This window comes from Mustela putorius, unplaced genomic scaffold (genome assembly GCF_011764305.1).
Source record: "Mustela putorius furo isolate JIRA1106 unplaced genomic scaffold, ASM1176430v1.1 tig00000127_pilon_pilon_pilon, whole genome shotgun sequence".
NCBI lineage: Eukaryota > Metazoa > Chordata > Mammalia > Carnivora > Mustelidae > Mustela > Mustela putorius.
In genome coordinates this window covers 16,031,987-16,057,744 of record NW_025421288.1, presented here as the reverse complement: position 1 = coordinate 16,057,744, position 25,758 = coordinate 16,031,987, and the positions used below count along the sequence as shown (strand labels likewise).

General features: G+C 63.5%; 1 protein-coding gene across 3 annotated transcripts in view; it reads right to left on the bottom strand.

Annotated features, from left to right (window-relative positions):
* The window catches only part of MOB2 (MOB kinase activator 2), a 69,246-nt gene that overhangs the window by 18,720 nt on the left and 24,768 nt on the right, over positions 1 to 25,758 (bottom strand). The window contains exon 1 of one of the 3 annotated variants that reach the window (XM_045066755.1): positions 1,164 to 1,713. The exons of the other annotated variants lie outside the window; for them this stretch is intronic. The gene's annotated coding sequence lies outside the window, so the exon portion shown is untranslated. Of the gene's footprint in view, positions 1 to 1,163; positions 1,714 to 25,758 lie in introns of those variants that run through there. 3 annotated transcript variants of the gene reach the window in all.

Genomic DNA, 25,758 nt, shown 5'->3' with positions numbered 1-25,758 from the left:
AAGAACAGCACGAGGTGAGATCAGTTACAGACTGTCCCGCAGGAACACGGGTAAAACTCCCTCAGAAAATACTAGCAGGCGCCTGGGGGGCTCAGTGCCTGAGCCCGAGCACTCAGCCTCTGCCTTCGGCTCAGGTCATGGTCCCAGGGTCCTGGGATCGAGCCCTGCATCGGGCTCTCTGCTCAGCAGGAGCCTGCTTCCCCCCGCCCCACCTGCCTCTCTGCCTACTTGTGATCAAATAAATAAATGAAAACAGAAAAAAAACCACTGGCAGAACCAACGCAGCGACGTATCAAGGAGCATCATAACCAGGAAAGCTCCGTGTCTGGAGTCTGAGCTCAGCTGGCACGTGAGGACCAGGGAATAGAACCCACCACATTTCCAGACTAAAGGAGGAAGAGCTGACTCGACAGGACATGGCAAAACGTGCGCTTACGCTCCCAGCAGGACGGACTAGAAGGGAACCTTCTGAACGGGAAAAGGGCAACCACCAACAGCAACAATGACGTCGCAAGTTAAGGGGCGCCTGGTGGCTCTGTGGGTTACGCGTCCGACTCTTGATCTCAGCTCAGGTTCTTGATCTCGGGGTTGTGCGCACAAGCCCCAAGGGGCAAAGCCCGGCACACGTCACCACAGAAGCTACCAGACTAGCAGACAAACATGAGGAACTGCGGGTCGGCGGCGAAGTGCAGGTGATCCACCCCTGACAAGACTGGCTGACATCAGACACACCCAGCCCTGAGCGCGGGTGAGAAGGCAGGGCAGACACATGCTGCCAAGCTGCGGCCAGGAGCAGGACCCGGCACAGCCGCCCAAGAGCACCGCTGGCAGCTGGCCCTAGAGCGGAACCTGCCATCCGCTCCGGACCGGCGGGCCCAAGCCCGAGCACTCAGCCAACGGCAACGAAGTGTGCTCACGAGGGCGCCCCAGGACGCTCACGGCGGCGCCACCACGGCAGCCAGATGCTGTGAACAAGCGCGGAGTCCACCGCCAGAGGAGCCGACGGATTCCGGGGTGTTCATCCCACAGACACGGCTCTGCCCCCAGACGCCGGACGTATCCAGTGAGACGCACCCCGCGCTCAACCTCAGACACCAGGTGAGGGAAGTGCCAGCAAGAAGACGGCTCCATGCATACGAAGCTCTACAAAAGGTGCAGCTGACCTTCGCCGAAGTCAATCCCTCTCAGGAGGGGGCGGCAGGGACACCGGGAGGACAGAATGTTCCGGGCTGGGGGCTGAAGCACAGGGTGCTCGCATCTCTCAAGACTCAGCTAACGGCACACTTGACATCTGTCTGGAAACTATCTGCCAATTTGAAAAGACGAAGTTTTTTAAGAAGGGAAGAGCAGGCATTTTAGCGAAAGCCACAGATGACCTGAAGACAACGACACGGCACAGGGAACGGGCGCACACGAAGGCACAGCTGCCCACGGGGGACTCACCGTCCACCAGTGCACTTGGGACACGGACAACTCCCTGCACAAGACGGCTAGCTGCGGGGGAAGCTGTATTTTCATCAGACTCCGAACACTTTCCATGAGGAGCCACTGTTACAGACGGAATGCGTGTGGCCAACCGTTCCTACCTGCTGGGGCTGCTGTCTGGACTCGGAGCCTCTGGGAGGTGATGAGGGGCAGTGAGGCCATGGGGTGGGCCCCACAATGGGATGGGTGACCTTGAAGTAGAGAAACTGATCTCCGCCCCCAGACCCCCAACACCTAAAGCAGCCAGGACCCCATGAGACTAAGGGTGCTGTCTACGCAGCCCATCCATGATGTCCTGTGCTGGCTGGTGGCCTGAGCGAGGTCGGCCAAGTTTGCTCAAAGAGAAAAGGAGAGAAAAGGTGAGCCGAAGACCCCAGACCCACCCAAAGTGTCTTTCAAGTGGAAGTTCTCAGCTGGGAGCGATACTGTCCTAGGGAACACTGGGTACTATCTGGAGACACGGGCTGAGGCCAGGCAGCCCCCCGCCCTCCCCATCGCCCGGCCGCACCTGCTGACCGTGTGGGGGTGAACAGGCCTGCTGTGGTGTACACAAGGAGCTCAGGCCCATGGAGGCTTCCCAAGCGCCCCCAGACTAGCAGCAGCATCTGGAAGCTGCCTGAAATGCCAGCTCTCAGGACCCCCAGCCCCACCAGCCTGCGCACTCTGCACTGAAGCCGGCACGTGGGTCAACAAGCTCTCCAGGCGGTTCTGCCACAGCCAACGGCGCTGAGGACGTCCACAGAGCCGACGACACCACAGCAGCACTCCGAGTCCGGTGTACGAGGAAGGGGAACGGGAAGACGCTCTGGCCTAAGTTAACACGTCTCTCGTGAAGACAGTGGGACTGGGGGCTACACGAAGCTACCTGCAGAAAAATATCAACACTTAGAAATTACAATTTATCTTTTCTTCCTAATTTTTATTTAAATTCTCGTTTGCAGGCATACAGCGCAGTGCCGGGTTCCGGCGTGGAATTCGGGGATTCCGCACCGGCAACAGCCAGTGCTCGGCGCAGCCGGTGCCCTCCTGGACGCCCACCGCAGCCAGCCCGGCCCCCGCCGCCTCCATCCGCCTCACGGAGAGTCTCCCACGCTCGGCCGCCTCCTGTCCCTCTCCCGTGCCCTAAGCTCATCTGTCCCGCTCCTCGCGCTCCGCACGAGCGAGCTCACACGATCGCGGGCTCTCTCCGGCGACGTCCTTCCACGGAGCACACCCTCGGGCTCCATCGAGCCCCGGTTCGGGCGCTGTGCTCGGCTCGGAGTCCGCTCGTCCCTCTCCCTCCGCTCCTGCCCCCGCTCACGGCCGTGCGCCTCCTGTCTCAGACCGATCAATCGATCGATCAATCAGCAAGTAAAATCTTCATTTAAAAAGCCTCTCGGGCTCCACGCACATCACCACGAACGGCGAGCGGTCGTGCTTTCTGACGGCCGAGGGATGCCCCGCACATACGGACATACCCCGTCTGTACCCACTCGTCCGCGGAGACGGACGTGGACCGTCTCCCTTGTCCGGCTGCTGTCGACAGCGCTGCTGGGAACGCTGGGGCGCGCGGGGCCCCTCACGGCTTCTCTCTGTATCCTTCGGGGGAGTCCCCAGCCCGTGACCGCTGGGGCGGCGGCAGCTCCATGTCCCCGCCCCGAGGCCCCTCCCCGCCGCGTCCCCGTGGGGCTGCCCCAGCTCGCGTCCCGCCCGCAGGGACGAGGCTCCCCTTTGTCCGCGTCCTCGCCGACACCTGGCGTTTCCCGACTCGCTCCGGCCGTTCTGACAGGTGCCACGTGGCGTCTCGCCGCGGTTTCGATGCGTTTTCCGACGCTGAGTGAGGTTGAGCATCTTTTCCGTCTCTGTGGGCCGTCGGGGGTCTTCTTGGGAAAGTGTTCGTGTCTCCTGCCCATTTCTTAACTGCATTGTCTGCTGTTTGAGGGCTGAGTTTGGGGAGTTCTTTACAGGTTGTGGACACGGACCCTTTACCGGGTGCGTCACTTGCAGACACGTCTCCCGCTCGGTAGACCCCTGTGGTCCTGGCCACTCTCCTCTGCTGCGCAGAAGCTCTGCATCCTGACGTCCCGGTAGTTCATTTTTGCTTCTGTTTCCCTGGCCTCCGGGGACTCGTCCAGCAAGAAGCGGCTCGCGACCAAGAGGTCACGGAGGGAGGGTGCTGGGGCGGTCCTGCTAGGATTGTGACGGTTTCCTGTCCACGTTTACGTCTTTCATCCGTTTTGTATTTAAAAGATCAACATTTCTAAACAGTCTTCTTTTTTATCATAGCAAAAATGCACATAAATGTACCATCTTCACCAGATCAGATGCATTAAGCATGTTGTGAAGCCATCCTTACCAAGGGTCTCCAGAACTTCCCATCTTCCCAAACAGAAACTTTGTCCTCATGAAATACCACCCCCCAGCCCTTCCCCAGGCCCCATCATCTACTCTCTGTCCCCCTGAGACACCGACCCCCTCCCTCCCCTGGCCCCTGGCACCACCGTCCACTCTCTGTCCCTGCGAATCCGGAGACTCCAGGGACCCCATCTGGGTGGGATCCTGCAGTATTTGTCCCTCTGTGTCTGGCCTGTTTCACTCCGCATCACGTCCCCCAAGTCCATCAGCTGTGGCAGGTGTCTGTGTGTCCCTCCGTGGGACCGAGGGACAGGCTGGTGTTGTGGATGGACCACGTGTACCCACATGTCCGTCGATGGACGTGGGGGCTGCTCCCGTGGGTCAGCGGCTGTGAACGCGGGCGTACAAGCGTCCACACGCATCCCTGCTTTCGGTTCTCTGGGTGCATAACTAGAAGAGGAACGGCCCGATCACACGGTCATTCCATTCTCAATTTCTGCAGGAACCGCCACGACGTCTTCCACAGCAGCTGCCCGGCTTCCATTCCGCTGACCGTGCGGGGTGCAGGGTCCAGCCTGCACGCCCTCCCACACGCGGGGCTCCCGTTCCCTGTGCTCCTCTTGTGGGTACAGTTGGTGTGGGATGGGCATGGGGGTGGGTACGGCCGAGAACAAGCTCTACGGCGTGGAGATGCAGATGAAGGGGAGGTCCTGAAACCCCCGGAAGATCTCCTGGCTTCTCCACACTCACACCTTTTCTACGTCTGTCCACTGAGAAGGCCAAGGAAACACGGCCAGCTCAGAAGTGGAGAGCACGCCTGACGTGCAGGCTGCGGCCTCCACACGTCGCGGCCCCTGCGCTAGCCAGGCGGGCTCTGGAGTTTGGGTTCCAGGGGTGCACCCTGCTCTCTGGGGAAAGGACGCAACGCTGTGTGTGGCCGGGAAGGTCAGCATCACCGACTCCGAGCTAGCTTGGAGACATTCCCTGGCCAAGGGCGGGGCGATTGATGACCTCGGGAAGGACAACAACCCCATGGCTTGAAACACAGCGGTGGTGAGTCCCGATGCAACGCTACTTCCCACACAAACACTTCATGTTCACCCCTGGACGCCAAGGTGGCGCAGAAGCAAGTCCGCATCGGAATTCTGAAGGTCGGCCAATGAAAGGACAGAGGCAGCACGTGTCCTGCTCCTCCAGAGGCCCGGCTAGTTGGAAAGGGGCAGGTTTTCCTTCCGCGACTACTCCGTCGACCACCGGGGACAGGAGGCTGCCGTGTGGCCTTTGTAACGCCTAACAAAGGAGCGATTCTGGGCAGTGGTCAAGAGTCCCCAAGCAGGTCACAGACCGCCTGAGAGCACAAGCCTCCCGCTGGAGAGACACCGCCCCCCGCGAGGAGTCTTGCTCCCCGGATTAGAACTCCGTCCAGCTTGTGTCCCGGGACAGCCGACGACGGACAGGACACACGGGGGAATGTGCTGCACTGTGTCGCCGGCATGGCGGGAACAGCACAGAAGCTGCCGGCTGTCCTCAGGGGGGCCACAGCGGGAGAAGAGAAGGGCAGGACGTGCGGACTGAGGGACTCGCTGAGTCAAGTCTGCAACTGAGGGAACAGTGCTGTGCCAACGCCACCCTCTGACAACGCAGCTGCCCACAGTGTCACCACTCAAGGGCTGGCCGAATGGGACGCCGGCTTCTCTGGGGCACTTTCTTGTGAGTTCATGATCATTTCAAAATACAAAGCTACAAGAGCGAATCATAAGGCCCGTCAGCGAACTACAACACGTGGACCTCCTTGCGTCCAAGCGGTGAAAGGCGTCGGAAGGAGCTAGAGAAACACGGATGCTGCCCGGCTGTGTGATGTCGTGGCAAGGCCTGCTTCGACCTGCGAGCCGCGCTCTGCTCAGGGAGAAGCGGCCCTATCCTGTCAGGGCACCCAGAGTCGGCTTCCGAGTAGCTCCGATGATGGGGGGGAGGACAGGCAGATTAGGGCCACACTGGGTGTGCACGCAGAGAGCGAGCCCAGGGCCCCTGGGTCCACTGAAACCTCGCCCTTAACCACATAGCCCGTGTCTGGACGCGAATTCTGCCGGCAGCGCCGACCCAGGCCCGCCTCGGACACGTGGGCTTGCGGCGTCCTGGGCAGCGCCCTTGCTCAGGGCACGGGGCCGCCCTGGAGCGGCTAACGCGGCAAAGGCATGACGACACGTATGGTGCCACACGCGGTGTCGCAGAGCCCGTGTGAGTGTGACCTGGGCGCAGCAGAGTCAGGCCCCCAGGACACCCCGGCTACCCAACCGAGGCAGGGCTCAGCCAGGTCCGGAGCGCCACGCTCTCGTCCCCAGTGACGGCAAGCGTGTCCTCCTCCGGACGGCAAGGGCTCTGGCTCTGCACGCGGGCCTTCCGAGGGGACCTGGGACACACAGGCGCGCCCCAGGGTGAGGGTGCCCCCGGGCTCCTCCAGGCACCACGGGCTTTCACAACACACGAAAGGAGGGCTTGGCGGGGCACACGTGTACCTTCAGAGCGAAGTCTACGAACGAGGACGTGTCGGGACTTCTCCAGAACTACCGGGGGCGGGAGTGCTCTGCTGCTGAGACCGTGTCCCGTCTCCTCACACCCAGGCCCGCCTCTGCTGGGCCTGGGGAAGGACTTCCACTCCCCCAGAGGAGGCACGAGGGAGACAGGCGTCCTCGGGAGCTGTCCCTCTCACCCGGTGTGTCGCGGGTCTTCTCCTCACGAGTGCTCTGCCGCTGGCCCTGCACTGTGGCAGGCTGGAGCCCCACCGTCCCGCCAGGCCTGGTACTGTGTCAGCGGCTGGCCGGGGGCGTGTGGATGGAAGCTCCGTGGGGCCGCGGGGGCAGGCAGCGTGCACCCCACCCCTACACACGTCACACCGAAGGAGCGAGCAGAAGCAGGGCTTGCCCGACGTTAGGGCTGCCCTTCTCTGCCAACAAACGGGCCACCGCGATCACACACCGCAGAAAGCGAGCCGGGGGAAATCAGAGCAATTTCAAACCTCGCTTGGCTTTGCGAAGTGTCAGAGAAGCGTGCACAGAAGAAGTTCAAAACAGAACTTCCAGTCGGGGCTTTCACCCTGGTCAAGGTGCAGTAACAGGGACCGAATTTTACCTCCTGCTGAAAACAAGACATTGAATAACACCTGGGACAGCTTTCAGGACCCGAGACGCCAGACAGCAAAGCACAGCGAGCCTGGGCAGGAGCACACAAGGTCAGTCCGCACCACGGGGAGAAGCCCAGCGGGGCCCTGAACCGACCAGTCTCCGCCAGGAAGCCGGGGAGGCCAGAGGCGGAGGCGCAGGGCACCCTAAGAAGAGAGCTGCGCGGGTGTGCTGTGGGCCTCAGGGGGTCCTTGGCCAAGCACTGGCCGGGATGCGCGTGGGGGACGAACCACCTGGAAGGGGAAGAGGCACAGGCCTCGAGGCGCATGTGGCGCGGGAAGAACCTCTCTGCCACTAGCCAGAGTGGAAAACCGAGAACCAAGGCGCCCCGTGTGATGCTCGAGAAGGTCTGCACTGTAGCGAGAAGAACCAGCTCCACGCGGAGCCGCGCCGCAGCCCCGGGGACCAACCACACAGACGAGAACCCAAGAGGAGCAGCCACTTCCACAGCCAGTGCACGGAACACGCCCGAGAGCAGCTACAAGCGTCCAAAACCACGCAGCACCAGCGAAGGCGGAGCTGACACGCCGCCGCGTCCAGCCGGAACCGCGCCTTCACGGGAGGAGAGTGCGAGCCAGAGTGAAGCAACCAACCGAAAAGGACCCCAGCGCGGCCGGACAACAGGAGCAGGTCAGCGCAGCGGTGCCCCCACCCGCTCCAGACCCCGCAGGGGACACTGAGCACGTCAGGGAGACACAGGGAAGACTTTCAGACCCACATTGACCTTCCGGACGCACAATCTACAGCGCTTTGCGACGAAAAGCGCTTGGGGTGGGGCGACAGCCCGGCGAAGGCAGCAGGAGCACGGATGAAGGGACCCGAAGACACGGCACACGGGGCTTCCCCAGATGGAACCAGGGGGAGCTGAAGCGAGAGGCAGCCCCCACCCCGTGAGCCCGCGCCGCCCGGCCGGCTGGTGCTCGTGGGACACCCTCCGACAGCGTGTCCGACAAGGGACTTGCATCCGGAAGGTGTGATGCCCCCATGACTGAACGAGACCGAATCCCATAGAAAACAGGCAAACGGCCCGAGCAGACCCTCCTCACTGCAGAGCAGTCCGCACAAAAAAGGCGCTGGTGGCTGCCAGGCCCCGAGGAAAGGCGACATGAGACCTCACGAACCAACGGCCTCGCTCCCTTACGAGGGCGACGGCAGAGCCCGCGCGCCCGGGCTGACGAGGGGCGGACTCCAGGGCTCCCGCTTGCAGCCGGCACCGGTACGGCGGGCGCACTGCCGCACGGCACGACCGACACATGTAAACACACACGTGTCGTCCAGCCCAGGCGCTGCGCTGAGGAGAAAGCGTGTCTGCGCACCCCTGCACACACACACGTTCCGCAGCTTCGTCCGCATCAGCCAACGTGGGGAAGCCGCCCTCACGGCCCCCGGCCGGGGGACAGATGGGCCAGCAGAGGCCTGCCCGGGGCGCAGAGTCCCACCGGAGGACACGCGGGAACGACCTCCGACATACACAGCAGGGTGCGACCGCAGACCCGCGCTGAGGGGATTTCGCTACATGAGTGGCCGGAAAACATCACTGATCCATACGGAGAGGAGCTGGCCGGGGTCACCTGGAAGCGGGTGATGGGGACGTTCACTTCCTGGACTGTGGAGAGGGCTCCGTGCAGTGGGGCACACACGTGTACACGTACAGGACCGGCCCCGTCCCGTGCGCAGCCTGTGGGCGTCACGCACGGCAGACGCCGGCGACGCCCATCACACGTCCTCACTCAACCCATCCCAACGGCCACCTTAAACCCAGCCTTGCGCCTCCAATGCGGCCTCTCCTGGGTCCTCCAGAGACGCACGCTCCGCGCTCCCCGCCCCCCCCCCCGCCCCACATCCGTCCCCAGCAGGTCCTCGATGCCATCCACAGCGCGTCGGCGGGGACGCTCCCCTCGCTCACCGCAGGACCGCAGCGGCCGACGGTCTCCCACCCTCCGCCCTGTGCCCTCCAGTCTGTCTTCTCTGTCCCACGCTGCTGCCCCGGCGCTCACTCGCCCACACAAGGGCTGGGTGACAGCACAAAACCCACAGACCTGTGTGAAAGGGGCCACATCCCCTAAAACACCCTCCGACCCAGGAGAGAGCGGATGGTGGCAGGGCACCCGTGGGCCACGGCGCCTGCCCGGGCCAGGGTCCTCAGGGAACATCAAAGTCAGCGGACTCCAGCCAAAGACAGCAGCGGGCCCAGCGCCAGGCGGTGTCAGGGCCTGTGACGCCTGCTCCAGCTCAGGCTCTGGGACCTGGACGCAGCCCCAGCCCCAGCCCTGCCAGCACAGCTGCTCCTGCCTCCACCGAGTGCTCGCCCAGGAGCCCGGCTCCTCTCCTGGCTCCTGCAGGTGGCTTCTGCCCCCAGTGTCTCACCAGGACCAGGGGCGATGGGGCCCAGGTGCCCCAAGTGCACTGCCACGCCGAGCCTGCGGCACGCAGATGTCCCCTGGCATGGCAGCTGGACCCCAGCCGGTGCCTGTGCACACGCACGGCTCCCTCTGTGATGGGGCACACGGGGTGGCCACCACAGAACAGGGACTGTCTGCAGATGCGGTGGACACCAGGGGGCGGGCGGGTGCTGGGGGGGCGTGTGCCCGGAGCACCAGTCTGTGCCGGGCCGGGCTGGGCTGGGCTGGCCCGCAGGGCGTGGCGGCTCTCCTGGCTCCCGGGACATGCGGGCTCGGGGAGCTGGGACGCGTGCTGCCTCCTGGGCGCTCTGCCGAGCCTGCGGGGTGCGGCTGGCGCGGCGGGGGCACACAGTGCGTGTGGAGAGGCGGGCCAAGGAGGTGAGGACAAAAATAGGTCTTTCTGACGCGGTCATCCCGGAGGAGACCCGCACCCCACCCGGGCTCTGCTGCCTGCCACCGGGAACCCCAATCCACCCCCTGCACACAGACACACGCATGTGCATTCTGCTTGCCACCTGGCTGAGGCCCTGCTGGCCACCATGAAAGCCTGTCCTTTGCTGGACTGCCACAGCCGGGAGCCTTGGGTGACCACCAGAGGCAGGAGGGCCTGACATCCAGCCCCGGGGGGTCTGGGAGCAAGCGGCGGCCTCCCAGGGGCCCGTCCGCACACCCCTCAGACTGCACAGCGACTTGGACGGGAAGGCATGGGTGCTACTTGCCAGTGTGGGGCCAATGGCTTCAGCCCCAGCCCCAACATGACCTGTAAGGTCCTGGGGACATCTGGCCTTGAGGTGTGAACACTCCTGACGTGCTCTCCACGAGCCAACACCTACCACAGGCAGTGGACACGTGGCCAGGCTGAGGGCGCCTGAAGGCCGAGCAGCGTGTGACTGGGAGGCCCCAGGCATGCTGGGGTCCCCGGCTCCCACACACTTGCTACGCAGTGTCAGGCCAGAGTACTGCTCCCCGGGAAGCGGGACCACCTCCTCAAGGAGCCTGTCCGAGGAGCGTGCACGGCTTCCAGGTGGTAGGTGTCAGGGGGGCACGGCCCACGTGCACAGGCTCCCTGCATCCGGGCCCGACACTCACTCAGCAAAGCAGCACCCGCGCCCAGTGGGGCTCTGAACACATGCGCGTCGACGCCAGCATGCCCGGGGGGGGGGGGGTCCGGGTGTGTGAGGGCTGACGGAGGAGGGCTCGGGAGGGCCAGGGAAAGAAGCATCTGTGCAGGAACAGCCCGTGCAGACGCCGGAAAGGAGCGTGCGGAGGAGAGGCCCCACCCCCAGGAGCGCCGTGTGGAGAGCACGGAAGAGCCGGGCAGTGAGGCTGAGGCCTGGACTGTGCCTGAGGCACATGGGAACCCCTGGAGGGTGGAAGAGCCGTGGGCAGAGGACTGACTTGTGTGGGCTGGGCGGGCAGGCGGCCGGGTCACGGCGACAGGACGAGAGGCAGGGGACAGGGGCTGTTCTGGACGGAGCGGAGGCACGTGCAGGGCTCAGCTAACAGCGCTGCCCCCTGCTGCTACGGAGCTGCCCAGAGGCCCTGGGTGACCACCGATGCTTGCACTGTCACCTCGGGTGACATCTGTCACTGTGCGGAGAACTGAACCTTCAGCTTGGTCCAGCGGCCCTGACAAGAGCCCCGTCTCACCCTGAAGACGGGGAGGCAGCAGCCCCCACCCCAGGCCCATCCGGGCACTGACCGGCTGAGCGATGTCCCCAGAGCTCGACAGCGTGCTTGGCCAGCAGCGCCTCGACATGCCCAGCACTGCGGGGTTCCAAAGGCGGCCGAGCCCCTCCACGGGTGGCCTGACCCCCTAGTGCAGAGCCCGTGCCCCACGTACCTCCTTAGGCCCAGACAGCTCAGGCCACCCCGGCCGGGGGTCTCGAGCCACCAGAGCTGCCTCCCTGCTGTCCCACCGCTCTCTGCTCCCAAGTGAGTGCCGCACCCGGGTGAGCAGAGGCGGCGCCCGAGAGCCTGGCCGGCGAGGACCTGGCCAGCGTGTCGCAGCCATTCCTCACACACCTCGTGCCTGGAGGGAGCGCTCTCAGGAAGAAATCCAGAACGGGCTGCTGCCGACCTGGGCTCCACAAGAAGGAAGCGCCTGCTGAGCAGACCTTTGGGACCGGCGGCTCTCCCTCCTGGTCCTCAGAGAGCCTGTAGGGAAGGTGGCACCTCCCAGGCAGAGAGCAGAGCTGAGAACTTAAGAAAACAAACGTCCTGCCCTGGACCTCGGTTCTAAGGACCACAGAGGCCTTCAAAGCAGGTGGATCCCACCGTCGGCAGCCAGAGGCAGACACCACGGCACAGAGAGGTGCCCGCGAGCAGGTCAGCAGTGCGGGCTCCTCCCCAGCGTCCCCCAGAGCACAGACCAGGCCGGCAGGAGGGAGCAGGATTCTGAGAAGAGCCGGCCCCGGAGAGCGGCTCCTCGGACATCCTCTCCCGCGGCCGCAGACCTGGGGCCCTGCCGCCTTCTCAGTAAATACGGCAGACGCGCTCTTCAGTTTGGGCGCCGGCATCGCGGAGAGAGCCTTCCCGGCACGAACAGTCAAGCTGGAACGCCCAAACCTCCCCAGGGGCCCGAAGGCCGGAGACAGGACGATGGTTGTTTTATCCCCAGATCAGCGGGCCCAGTGCTGGCTCGCAGATGGAGCCCTGGCAAAGCAGCGGAACGCCCCCATGCCGGAACTCTCCAGACGGCGGCCCACGTGCGTGATCTCAGCAGGCCCTCCTCGCCCAGCCAGGTGACCAGAGCAGACACTCTCATAGCCCTTTCGCGTCCAGAAAACTGACGACGACGAAGAGCCACACAAACCCCTTAAAGACACACAGGGCAGACGCCAGGTGCACCAAAGCAAAAGTGTTTCCGCAGAGCCCCAGGCGAGCGGACCGAGAAAGCTGTCCAGCCGCCAGTCCAGCCCCACGCCCACTGCTTCTCCCTGCCTGAGCCGAGCATCTGGACCGTCTGGCCCGCACACGGCCTCCTCCAGGGACCACACGTTGCAAAGCCGAGTGTGTGTATACTTTTGCGTATGCGTGCACAGGTGTGTGCACTTGTGACTGTGCCTGCGCATGGGCTGTGTGTGTGTGTGTGCGAGAGTGCATGAGTGGTGCGTGTAGTGTGTACGAACGTGAGTGTATGCAGCCGAGTGTGCATACGAGTGCGTGTGAGTCGTGTGAGTGTGCGTGCGTGTAGCTGTGTGCACATGTAGATGGGTACACGTGTGTGTGCGCGTGTGCCTGCATCGGACCACTCGGCAACCGTACTTTCTTCCTAAGGCTCATCCCCTCACCTCCAGAGCCCGTGCCCCCTGCACTGCCGGGCCACGCCAGCCCCGAACACACTGTGAGAGCAGGAGCTCGCGGCCACCTCGGGGCTATGGCCCACCTGCCGTCCCTCGACTCTTTCTCCTGACCTGTCGGGTTCTCACTCGCCAGCCCCGAGAGACGCCTCCCCGCACCAGCACACTCAGCCCCCACTGCTCTTCCTCTCCACTAGCACACGCAGCCTGGCACCTGGCTTACTGGTCACGTGCCCCGCGGCCACACCGGGACCCACGTCGGGAAAGCAGGGTGTCCCGATTTGTGAGTGGCCATGTCCTAGCACCCGGAGCACGGCGAGGACCTTCCTCACTTCTCCTGTGAACTGTTTGAGTGGCTGTGACTCATCTTGCATCTTCCCAGGAAGCTCTTTACACAACCTGCAGATAGAGTCCGATGGTGGACACAGCTCTGGCACCAGACGTGCTCCTGATGGCCTTCTGGCTGAGTGAAGGTCACTACATGCTAACCTCACCCTCTGTCGCCGCGCCTGGCACAAGCAACACAATTTCCTAAACACCGGAGGAGCTCTGATGTCTGGGCAAAGCTCAGGGGCCCGGCAACCAGGCTCCTGGTTGGCTCAAGGGTTTCCACTGGTGACGGATCCACGTCCAAAAAGGGGTGCAAAGAGCAGTTTCAGGGAATGGAAAAGCACATGCAGGGAAACGGCTGGTGTCAGACCTCCTCTCCTCGCCTCCCGGCTCCGCCACGTGCACAGCTGCCAGCTCGAGAAGGACACAGAGACAGACGGGTGCTCGTGCCCACCCTGGATCACTGCCTGCCTGACCCTGGCCCCCCAGGAGCTCACATGACATACATACGCCAGCCCAGAAAGTTCTGGAAAGCAGCAGGAGCAGGACCTCAGTGTCCCACGTACAAAGGCCAGCTGCTGACAGGGCAGTCCTCGGAAGACAGTGACCAATGAGCAGGACGTCACCAAAAGAGAGGCTGAGCGCTGCCGGCGGAGCGGACGGGACAGGCACTTCCGGACCAACACAGTCCTCCCAGCTCAGGCGTGCACCACCTGTGCGCCCCAGAAGGTCTCCCGCCTCTGCGGGACAGACGAAGACCGGTCCGGGACGGCTCACGGCATGGCTGTGGGAGACAACCCGAGCGCCCAGCGGCAGGCAGCTAAGCAAACGGTCTTGTCTGCGGAAGGGGCGCCAGCTCAGCCAGGACAAGGAACCGCGTACAGAACACACAACCGGGACGGACCCCAGAGCACCCGTGCCGTGACAGGGCAGAGCCCACGTGAGTCTGTGCTCCTGCGGGCACGAATCCCAGCAAGCACAAAACAACCGTGCTGGGGAGAAGGGCAGTGGTGGCCAGGGGTGTGGGACCCGGGGACACTGAGTGTTCTGGACCGTCACTCTGACAGCTGCACACGTCTGCTAGAACCCACCAAAGCGCACACTGTAGACCGGCGAATCCTGATGAGTGTAAGCACGTAGCCATCACGCTCATCGCAGATATGCAGAAAACATCCCGTGCCACCAAGGAAGCAGGAGCTCCCGCCTGGGACACCAACCGCGGGTCCCACAGACAGAGAGGAGACGGCAGGGAGCCACGCCCCAAAGAGGGGGCAGCGCTGTGGGGTCCCGAGAGCAGGCGCACGATCTAGAGTCAGGAGGGGCGGACGGGAAGGGCTGTGAGGGCCTCTGCACGCTGCCCCTTTCCGACCCTGGACGTCGTGGCGGCATGTGGTCTGCTCATCTGAAAGCCACCTGCAGGCCACTCGCAACCACGCTCGCCCCACGCGCTCTGTTGTGACGCTCACACAGAGCGTCTGGGACACCCTGTCTGCACACAGGGCGGCAGCTCCGTCTTCTCAGCCCTGTTCTGTGCGACCCCACACAGGCACCAGAGCTTCTGCCCATGGAGGGGAAGGTCGCACTCGCCCAGCTGCCAGTGAGACCTGCAGAGAAGCCGCCAGCCAGCCGGACCCCCGCGAGACCCCTCCCCGGGGCCGCACCCAAGGGCCCAGCAGCCCCCGTGGGCACACACAGCCAGGCAGGGCCCACCCGCTGCATCAGGCTCCTCCCCTGGAACGTACGCGAACCTTCCGTGGCAGGGAGGCTGCTGCCCCCACTCGTGGAAGCAGCTGGGGAGGGTCCCAAAGAACACTCCTTCTGTTCTTTCGGACAGCAGATGTCGTGGCGGTCACCACCCGCGTAGGGTCACAGAGCTAGCGTCGCCGCACAAGGAAAAGCAGGCTGTCACCCAGCAGCAACCACTTGGGGAGCCTCGTCAGCAGTGGGAGCCGCAGGACTGACACAGCAGAGGAAGGGCTCTGGGTCGGGAGGTGGTAACTGGGTGTGGGGCAGGTTTTCTGTGGCCAGAGCTACTGGAGCAGGGGCTGACACAGTGTCCTGCGGCCAGAGGTCCCCACCCCACACTGTCCAGGACACACAGGACGGAGTCGCCACCCTGCCCACAGCGGGCCAGGTCCACTGAGCCAGGTGGCCCTGCACACAAGTGGCCAGGGCCTGTGATGTGGTCAGCATGCACCAGGCCACCAGGTCCTAACTCTTCGTAGGCTGCCCTGAGACCTCCCTGTGCACACAAGAGGCGAAGGACAGAAAAGAACAAGCCACTGGAGTCCTGGGACTCGGCGTCCCCACCCCATTCCCACTGCCTCTGCCACAGGGGGCTGGCGCTGGCTGGGAGGGATGCCTGCATGCAAGCCCACGGCCGAGCAGCGGCCCCCGCCCCAGCGCACCGCACTCACCCTTCAGCTGTCTGCACATCCCGTGGCAGAGATCTGACACGGGGTCTGCTCCGGAGCTGTTGCTTTGAACGCGCCCCGCCACCCGCCAAGAGGGGATGGGCACATCAGGAAAGGGAAGCTTATTTCCCTGCTGGCCCAGAGCTCAGCTGTCCCGAGCAGAGAGCAGGCCCTGGACGGTCTGGCCACCGCAGCCTTGCTTCCCTCCAGCCCCAGCAGCAGAGGGAGGAACCCGAGACGGGGGAAAGCCCCAAACCCACCACGGCTGCACGCCAAAGGGGGCAAGGCCCAACACACGATACCCACCCCCTTTGCACTCTGGCCACGGAAAACAGGAGCAGTGACAGCCTGGCCCCCTTCTGAGGATCACCCTGGTACTGGCGTCGAGTGGGGGCCAAAGCCGCTACGACAAGGCAGGAACGAAGACACGGGGGTGGATGAGAGCCAGGGCCAGGCCTGCGCCTGTGGCCAAGCGGGGCTCAGCCTGCATTCCTCACACACTTGCCCAACACCCCTGTAAACCAGGCTGGGGTGGCCAGGGAAGGACCTCTGGGTGGTAGATGAGGAAGACACGCAGGGGTCAGGCTAGAGGTCAAGCATCCTCCTGGAGCCCAGCACCAGGGCAGCCACGGATCACCAGGTCACCGGGAAGCAGGTCTGAGGTCAGGCCGCAAGAGCCAGCCGGATGGGCAGAGGAGGTAGGCTGTGGCCCACACGGGGCTGGACGCCAGGATATTAGCGCACATCCAGAAAGCAGAGAGACGCTCCACCACACCCCCAAAACCGCTCTGTTCCAAGTTCAAGTCAAGCCAAACTGCAAACAATGAAAGTGGCTGTTGAAGCCTGCCTAGTCATCGCACCTGGCCCCTGGCCACCGCTGGCCACAGAAGGGCAGGGGCGTCCAGACCGCACGGCAGCCGCCTCCGGCAAGTCTTCCCTCCTGCCCCCGACACTGGCACCTGCCAAGACAAGCACCCGCTGGCCGGGGCGTGAGCAAGGTGGCCTGCTCGCCGCAGGCTGCTGGGACCGCTGACTCGACAGCGCCCTCTGTCTAGGGCACTAGCCCTCCCCTGCCCGCCTCGGGGCCCAGGTGAGGGCCGGAGGGGCTGTTTACAAAGGAGGGCGGGCGCACCAGCACGGACCCCCCGGGACAGGGTGTGGGATCGGGAAGGCCGGCTGCTCCAGGCAGGTGGCCGCCTCTCTACACCCCGTAGCCTCCCCAAGCCCAGGCTGCCTAAGAACAGGGCGCCTGGTCCCGCCACACCGCCCCGCCCTCCCTGCTGGTACAGAAGCCTGGGCTGCGAGATTTAGCCCAGGCTCAGTCCAGGAAGGAGGCTCAGAGGCCGCGTGGGAGGGAGCAGAGCCCGGTGAGATGCCGCCTGTGCTCCCCTCTCCCAGGGCCCTTACTCCCTCATGCCCCGCCCCCCGCCTCACTCCGGCACTGCACTAGCCTCCCCCCCCCCCACCCGTCCTGCGGGGACCGCAGCACAAATGCTGCCAAGCGGGCCCCCAACCCCAAACACGGAAACAGAAGCAAGAAACAGCCTTTCATTAGAAAAATACCAGAGAGAAACGGGGGCACCTGTATATCACGGAAGGACGGAGAGAAGCTTCCGGAGATGGATGCACCCTGAGACAGGCACCGGCAAGGAGCCCAAGGGGGTGGGGACAAGCTCTAACCCACGGCACCCCAGGCCCATGGTTGCCCCAGTTAGTGAGCCGAGGGTCAGCCTGCCCCTCACAGCCCTGCACAGCGCAGCCCTGCACAGCACAGCCCGAGAGCACTGCACGCCACCGGTCTGGGGAGGATGCAGGGCACTGGGAGGCACCGACAGCTTCATGCGGCAAAGCCAGCAGCACCTGGAAGCCAGCGGCGCCTGGCTTACCCTTTTAATAGGAGCATGAGGCCAGAAAGCCCCAGAACTCCACCCCTGCGAGGGCACTGCCAGCAGGCACTTTGCGGCCGAGTACCGGCCACGTCCCGTCGCGGACGTGGGGCCCGACCCTGACTGCTGCAGAAAGGAAGACTGAGGCTGTGCTGGGCAAGGGGCCCGGGTCCCCTCCCCTGCTCCCGCTCCCCCACGGCACGGTCCCCTCTGACCGCAAGCTCTGCTCTCTTCTCGGAGACGAGGAGGACAGTGTCAGGTGCGGGAGGGAAGCCAGAGCCGGACGCGCCGAGGCACAGGCTTCCGAGTCCGCAGGGGGAGGCTCAGAGAAGCCGTCGGGGAGACACTCGGCACAGCGAGCCGGCTTGGGGACAGAGAGTCCACACAGCAGCCTGGCCTCCTGCCCTGGTGCCGCCTCAGCCGTGCAGCCCCCCCAGCCCCCCGCTGGCCCTGCCCCAGTCCTCAGAGGGCTTGCCTGTTTGTCTCCCTTCTTCACGTGAAGCCCCCCAGGACCCCAACTGCGGTGAAGGCTCATGGACTCTCAAGGGTCTTCGAGGCCCCACGGGAAGTGTGTCCCTGCCCAGTGCCCACCAGGCCAGCCTGGCTCTGGGACACACACAGACGGCCGCCTCATAAACCTTGTCTTGCTCCGTCCTCAGCAAGAAAGCGCCTCGGGAAAGACTCCTCGCTCCTAGCCTGAAGGTCACCTGAGACCCTCAGCCCTCCAAAACTCACACAGCACCCCGTGTACCTCGCTGCGTCCACGTGAGCCCGGCGAGAGCGGGAAATGGGCCCGTCATCTTCCGCACCCACGCGGTGGACAGCGCTTGGTTCATCACCAGGAGCGGTGCTAACACGTGCTCCTGCATGACCCGACTCCCGACATGCAAATCAGAACCGGAAATCATCAAGAAAAGCACGACCACCCTCCCCCCACCAGGGCAAGGAAAAAGCCATCCATAAGCGGAAAAGAAACCCCGATGAATGGTCAATAATCATAAGAAGAAAAGATCAAGTTCTCTAACTCGGAAGCAAACCCACAGAAGACAAGAGGATGTTTCTGATCAAGGACAAGGACAGCCAGTGCCGGGGAGGCTCACCCCCCCACCATAGGCCGCCTGACAAAATGTTCCGGAACGCACAACGTGAAGACCCTGGGACCACAAAGTCTACTTCTAGGAATTTATCACCGATACTCAAAACCTCAGAACAGCTTACAAATAAAGAAACACAAAGAAGCACCGCTCGAAACTAAGATGCTGGAAACTGCCTCCGCCCGCGGGGGCCCGGCGGGTAACACACGGTGACAACGGCGGCGGCCGCGGCGCGTCTGTGCGGGGCGCGCACTGGCGCGGGTGGGCCCCGGCACAGGGCAACTGGGCGGGGCCAGAGGTGCCACCCAGAACAGCTCCTTCGGGGCAAGGTGTGATGTGGATTTCACTTCTTTATAAATTAATGAATTATTAGAATTTTCCATATAATCAGAAAAAGAAAAAAGCTACTATAATTTTGGAAAAAGTCATACATGAAAACAGCAACAAAAGAGTGATTTTTCCCCATGTCTCCAAATATTCAGTTATCTTGCTTTTATTATGAAAAAAATGTCCCTATGTACATCCTAATAAAGAATTTTAATGAGACGCAGCTGAACATCTGGCAGGTTCCCATAAAGTGAAACCCGCACTGTGTGCCCCAGGACAATGCCCTTCCTAACTATCCCCAAGGGGCAGAAGTGACGGCCACAGGAGGACCTTGACAGCACTCAAAGGAGCTCTGGCCACAGTGGGAAGGCGACTCCCGGGGCCACCAGCTGCAGAACGCCGAGAGGCTGCCACACCTTAGCCTGCTCAGCACTTGAGAGGAACCCCTAACCCTAACCCATCCCACGCACTCACTGCTACATGCACGCAGGGGACCCTGAGGCCCAAGGAGACCCGACCGGCAGCACCCAGGACAGGCTCTGTGGGTGTGACACAACAGGGGTGGCTGTGGAGGGCACAAGGAGGCGGTAGCCAAAGGGACAGAAATGCTGGCATCAACCCACGCCTTTGTCAGCTCTCATCCGACTGCCCTGGGAACCTGAGAAGTGGGCAGGTATGGATGCTGCGGCCCCACAGCGCCACCACCACACCATGGGACTCGTACACACATAGCTGGGCCTCCGGGGGGCTGACCCAACCCGCTGACCCGAGTGCAGAGCACACGGCAGCCCCCAGCGTCCGGGGGGCTTCTGTTATAAGCACCTTGCAGGGAACTCTAGGGTTGTGGGTGAGCCTCCGTCTGCTGTTCCTGCCTGTTCCTAAAACACGCCTTCGGAAACTACGCGGCACACACAGCGCTGGAGAGAGACAGGAGGGAAGGAGCGACAGGCGCCCCGACACCTCTCTCCCAGATCCAGGTCTGATGCCACTTTCTGGAAACCTGAAGCCAGGCATTATTAACGAGGGAAGCTAGGGATAGAAGAATGGGGCCCACCAAGACGCAGAACTGAATCAAGGCCCCAAAGGGGCCCAAACTGCCCTACGTTCCCCATGGTTTCCTGCTGCCCACCCCGGCGGCGAGGTCACGGCCCTGTCCTTCAGCCGTGGGCAGGTGTCCCGCCCCGGGGTGCCCGACTCGGACCACGCCTGCTCCCCAGCTGTCCACAGGGCTGCCTCTCCTCTCCCTCGGCACCAGGTCTTCTCAGAAGCTTCCTAAAGGAGGGGGCGCCCGGAAGTAGTCCTTTGCTTCCGAACCTGCGTGAGAAGGTCTGAGAAAACTCGGATCCGAACCCCGCAGGTGACTGATGGCTTGTCTGATGCGAAGCCTGCGCTGGAAATCCTTTCTGGTGGAATCTTGAAGACTATCTTCTCATTTCTGGGTTGGAATCTGTGTCTGGATTCCTGGTGTTTTGTTCTGTCTCATTCTCTCTGCCAAGTTCTTGGGATCCTTTCTTTATCCCAGTGTTCTGAAATGTTGTGGGAATGGGGGACACTCCCTGAGTGGGGCACCAGGCCAGCCTATTCGATGTGGACTCACAGCCTGGAAACAGGCTGCGCTGCTTGGGTGACACCCTCCATCTGCTTCCGCTCCTTCTGGAAGGCCCCTGTGGCCGCATGCCCCCTGCGCGGGCGTGGACGCAGACGTCCTCACCTCTGCACTCCGGGGTCCAGCCCTGGCTCTCTGCTCTACTTGCTGGGAAATGCGCCCAATCTTACCTCTTATCCCACGGCCTCTTGGTTGGCTCCTGCACTTCTAATTTCCAAACATTCTTTTTAGTTCTTTGGATGTCCCTTTCCTGTGCCGTTTCCTCGCTCTGGGGCATGCAAGCTCTGGCCCGAGACGAGGGGTGCGCTGCCTCGTGTGCGCTCAGAGCGCGGCGCCTTCCCCTTCCCTCCCTCCTGGTCACGCCTTACCCCGCGTGTCTGCGCACCCCCAGCTGTCCGCTCCCACTCCACAGGAGGCACAGAAGAGCACAAAGATGGTCCCAAGGGCTTCACCGGGGCCACCTGACTCCCTGCTGGGAGTATGAGGGGACGCCCCCACGTCAGGGTCGGCAGCTGTTCTCTCTGTGGCCGCTCAGACTCCCCCTTCTTCCGCCTGGAGGGCAGCGTCCTGGAGACAGACCAGGAGTGAGGAGGGGGATCTTGACACCACGGCAGTAGGATGTCCTCAAGGCTTTCTGTGCCTAGTGGTGCCCAGGACAGGGCCTGTGACTCGTGCCCTGAGCAGGGGTGCAGGTGTCCAGCTACTTCTGAAACACCTCTCCAGACCTCCAGCTACCTCTTGGGAGGTGCCGAGACTCCACCCATCAGGAACCATTCGGAGCTTCCTCAGGACGGCTGGCTCCCCGGAGGCCAGCTTTCCGCTCTACTGAGTCTGCACCCAATCTGCCCACCGTCGTCCCGGCTTCCAAACCCAGATGGTTCCAGAACCACCTACTGCACCCCCCCCCATCTTTGTTTCTGAGGGCTTCTGCCTTTCCGGTTTCCTTGGCTCTCACTTCAGTGGGGCTGGGGAGGGAACAGGGTCTCCAGGCAGAAGTCCAGCGCATCGTATGTGCACATCAGGGCCAAGTGCAACCCCGGATGCAGGCAGGTGGCTCCTGGTTCCTTCCCTTGAGAATCCACTAGGTCCTCCCCCCCGAAGACAACGCCCACTTCTCTCTGCATATGAGAGGGCAGCGGTGGGGCTGAGCTGGGCCTGGAGGCAGCCTGGCGGCTACCGGCCCCATGACCATCCCTGAGTCCGTGCGGGCTGGGGTCTCTAGCACACAAAGGAGCCCGGGGGCACTGTCAGTCCCACTCATCGGTTAGCAGGACGTCCCACCTGGCTCAGGGAGATTCACAGAGGCAGCCCCTGCCCTACTAGGATGCCACTGGACTCCGCGGTCGGGCCAGCCGGCCTCAGAAGCAACGTGCCCTGACGGCCTCTCCAGGCAGCCCAGCCCCGGCCCGACTTCCCAGCCAGCCCCTCAGGATAACCCCTCCGTCTCATACCCCCAGACAGTCAGAAAGCCATGGGCTCAACCTTGAGGGTCCGTGAGTTATTCCCTGCCCCCGGCCATGGGCCATACACCCCAGTTCCCGCCCAAGTTCTCTAGACACTGCTTCTCCATGCAAGTGAGTGCGCCCTGAGGCCAAGGGCAAAGCCCAAGTCAAGCCTGTGGGGACTCAACCCGGAGCCTGGCTGAGGTTGCTAATCCAGTCTCCCGGAGGGGGTGCAGGCAGGGGAAGGTGCACACATGCCTGCTCAGAGAAGGGGGCTAGCTCCCCCTGCCGCTGCTCACGTCCTATACCTGCGCGGAGCTCCGAAACCACCTGGAGCATGCTTGGGTGGCGCAGAGGGGACCCCGCCCCACCTTCCCACTGCAGCCGCAGGCAGAGCTCCTGGTCTTGGCAGTTACCTGGTCCTTGGCCCCAGGCCCTCAGGGGAGAGTGGGCACAAGTGGACAGTAAGCTTCAAATAGGGCTACCGTCTTCAGGAGGAACCTTGAAAAGCAAATACTTAACTCAAGGTCAACCGTGTGGCACAACCCCTCCTCTTGCTGCCCCCTTTGAGAGGGACTCAAGTACTGGCACCCATCAGGGCCACATGCAGCTAGTCCCGACCACACACCTGCTCTGCAGAGCTCAGAGCCCAACGGGGAGCCCAACGCAGACACAAAATGGACACGTTCCCCTGAAGACCACCCCCTGACGGGCGCTTCGAGGCAGGAGGTGGGCAGGGGCTGCCTAGAATCTCCAGAACAAAACTGGGGGAGGAGGGGCTAAAATAAACCAGGTCAAAAGTGCACCAGTGAGGACAACAAAAGATCTTTTTCAATTAGCAGAGTCCAAGACCGAACCACGGGTGCCCCTGACACTGGCCAGTGGGAGTCCGTGACAGTCGTGGGACAGCCGGTAAGCCAGCCTCACACGGAGTCCTGCTGGCGGCAGCACGCCCTGAGGCCTCCCGTCCTCGGGACAGGGGTGCGCCCGGAGGCAGGACCCTCGGGCTCCCGGCAGCCCACAGCAGACATGTGGGGCCGCGGGGCACAGACCAGTAGTAACACACGCGTGTACACGTGCACACACACGGCAGCTCTCGCTGTCACTGTGACCCGGCTCGTCTTCATGGGGACCCTCTGGCCACCGACCCACCTGCGTGGTCACCTGCGCCCTCTGGTGGACACTGGCTCCTTCCACTCTCAGCTGCTCCTTCAAATCCCTCCTCCTGCTCCAGCTCCCAGTAAGTCCCCGCCAAGTCCCACCGCGGGCCGCAGGGTCTGGACCCACTTTCTGCACCGCACATGCCCCCTCAGCTCAGAAGCACGGCAGGTGTGCAGCTCAAGCCTGTGTCCAGAGGTCTGGAGGGCAGGTGGGGGGGCAGGGGTCAGCCTGCCAGAGGCCTCGGCGAGTGGGCACGTGGGTCTCCAGCAACAACTCCCATCTCTGGGCCGCCTTGCAGTGCGGCCCAAGGGAGCAGATGCGGCACTCGTGCGGGGGCGACCACAGCTCCCAGATGTCCCCGGGCCCAAGAAGGCTGGCTGCCTGGCGGGGGGCTGGTGGGGAAAGGCTCCGAACACGCCATGCTCGGACGGTCTCTAAAACCATCAGAACTGACGTGACAAGGGAGAGGGACGGCTCTGGCAAGCGAGGCTGGGAGAGGAGACTGGAGTCGTCCTGCCACACGGTGCCAGGGCAAGGCAAACAGAGGGCACCGAGCACGAGCTGCTCCCCCGGTCTCGCCACCTCCGCACACTCCCTCCAGCCGCCCGGAGGGAAGTCCTCTGCATGGTGACCGTGACTAAACAAAAAAATAAGAAAATCCTCTTTCTTGGCAGCGACCACACCAGTCAACACGGCCCTCGGAGACCGGAATGAGCAACTCAGCGGAAAACCTACCGAGACTTCTGTCAGAGGAAGACCTAAAACTAGGCTCGGCCCCACCGACAGAGACACGCGGACGGCAGTGGAATCACGCTGCGGCGGACGGGCAAACCCGGCCGGAGCGGACCTCGGCCACCGCGCGGGACGGGGTAACAGAATGGGAGAGAACGTGTCGCCAAGGGAGCGGACAGCAGTGACGCCCCTGGTAAAAACCCAGCAGCAAAGACGGTGGGCCAAGACGGCCCGTGACACGGCTCACGCCGCCCACCTGACCACCACCCACAGCAGCAGCACCCCCGACCTGAGCTCGCCACGTCACATTCACACGGGGGCGGGGGGGCGCGTGGCACCAGAAACTGTGTCCAGAACAGTCGCCCCATTTTTGTTTCAAACGCACAGGACCAGGGGAGAACACTCCATGCGTCCAGACGTAGGGCCTGTGCGCCCGTGAGAGGGAAGGGGGCGCGGGGAGGAGGAGGGATGGATGTGGGGGCCCCCTGCACCGCTGGGACGGGACCCGAGCCTCCTTCTCTAAGAGCGCGTCACAGGAGGCCGAGCTCCCGCGGCGCGCCCGGACGGCCTGAGGCAGGCACGGGGCCAACGCCTCTCGCGCGGCCTGTTCTCTCCTGCGCTGCTCAAGGACACAAGGAGAAAAAGCCACGCGAGGAAGGCAGTGGAGATGGAGACACGCCCGGCAGGGAAGCCCACCCGACAAGCCCCGCCTCCTGCCCTTCACAGCCGAGTTCCGGGAAGCCTCGTCTCCACCTTCCCTGAGGTCCGCACACCCGCTCGCCCATCCCTGCCCCGACACACACCAACACGGCTCTTGCTAAGGCCACACTCAGCCCCGTACCCTTCAGTCCGGCCCAGTGAGTCCGGCTCCCACGCACCAAGGGATCCCCACAGCTCCTCCCGGCCAAGCGCCCGGCTCCTCGGAGCCCAGCCCTGCACCTGCTCTTCGCCTCCGCCCTGCCTTCCCCAGGCCCAGCTCGCTCCTCTGCCCCAGCACACGGACACACCAGGGCACCTCCGACTCACCACGCCCTGAAGAACAAGAGGACAGGCCCGCCCGCGTCTCAGCAACGAGGCTGCCCCATCTCCCCCGGCCCCAACCTGAAGGCCATGGTCACTTCCCTCAATTAGTTCTCAAACCCGACCGGGGGGCCTTGGGAGAGGCCGCAGCATGGCGGTGCCAGGTGCAACTCCAGCACCCAGACCTCCCCGGCCCTCAGGCAGCTTCCTACCCCCTCCGTGCCTGCTTCTGTCACCTATCCAACGGGGTGACCACGAGAACCCCGAAGGCATGCGCTGAGGGCAGGAACAAGGGCGCCCGCCACACGGTCCTCCCCATCCCCACCTCAGTCCCCCAGGCGGGTCCTGCCACCTGCTGGGGCCCTGAGCGGAACCCTGATGGGCCGCCTCCGTGAGGTCCGAGCAACACAACCCTCTCCCTGCGACACCCAGCAGTCGTGGGAAAACACAGAGGCCACACTAAGCCCCTCCGAAGGCTTTCTCCGAAGCATGCCTCGCCTCTGAGAGGCCAGCCTGAAACCTGTCCCTCTGGACTCCCGCCTCCTGTGTCCCTCAGAACTCCCCTCCCCCCAGTGCCGAAACTTCACTAGTGTAAGGAAGCATATTCCCTCAGGACCACCCCCGCCCAAAGGACCCTCTGGCAGCAGGGGCCTCAGTGGGGCCCCCGCCGTGGGGAGGCCCCATCCAGCACGGTTCACGCAGCCCCTCTGCGGCCTGCACCTCTGCCTCGAGATGGACACCATCACCCCTCCCATCCACAGCGGGGTCTCGACTGGTACCAGCCACGGCTGGGGTGGAGTCTTGGCCCCAGGGACCCTGACAAGGCCCCTCTCACGGCCCACTCCCTGCCTTGGGGAGCACCAAGGACGGCTCGGCCTGCGAGACTCGCCACAGAGGCCTGGCCCTGGCACACAGACCGGCGGCCCGGTGACTTTGCCATCCTGGCCACCCATGGGCTGATGCGTAGCAGCAGTGAGGCCTGGGCAGGGCTGTCGGGGACGGGCAGTTCGGCCGACGTCCATCCCGCCTGCCTGGCCTGCTCTG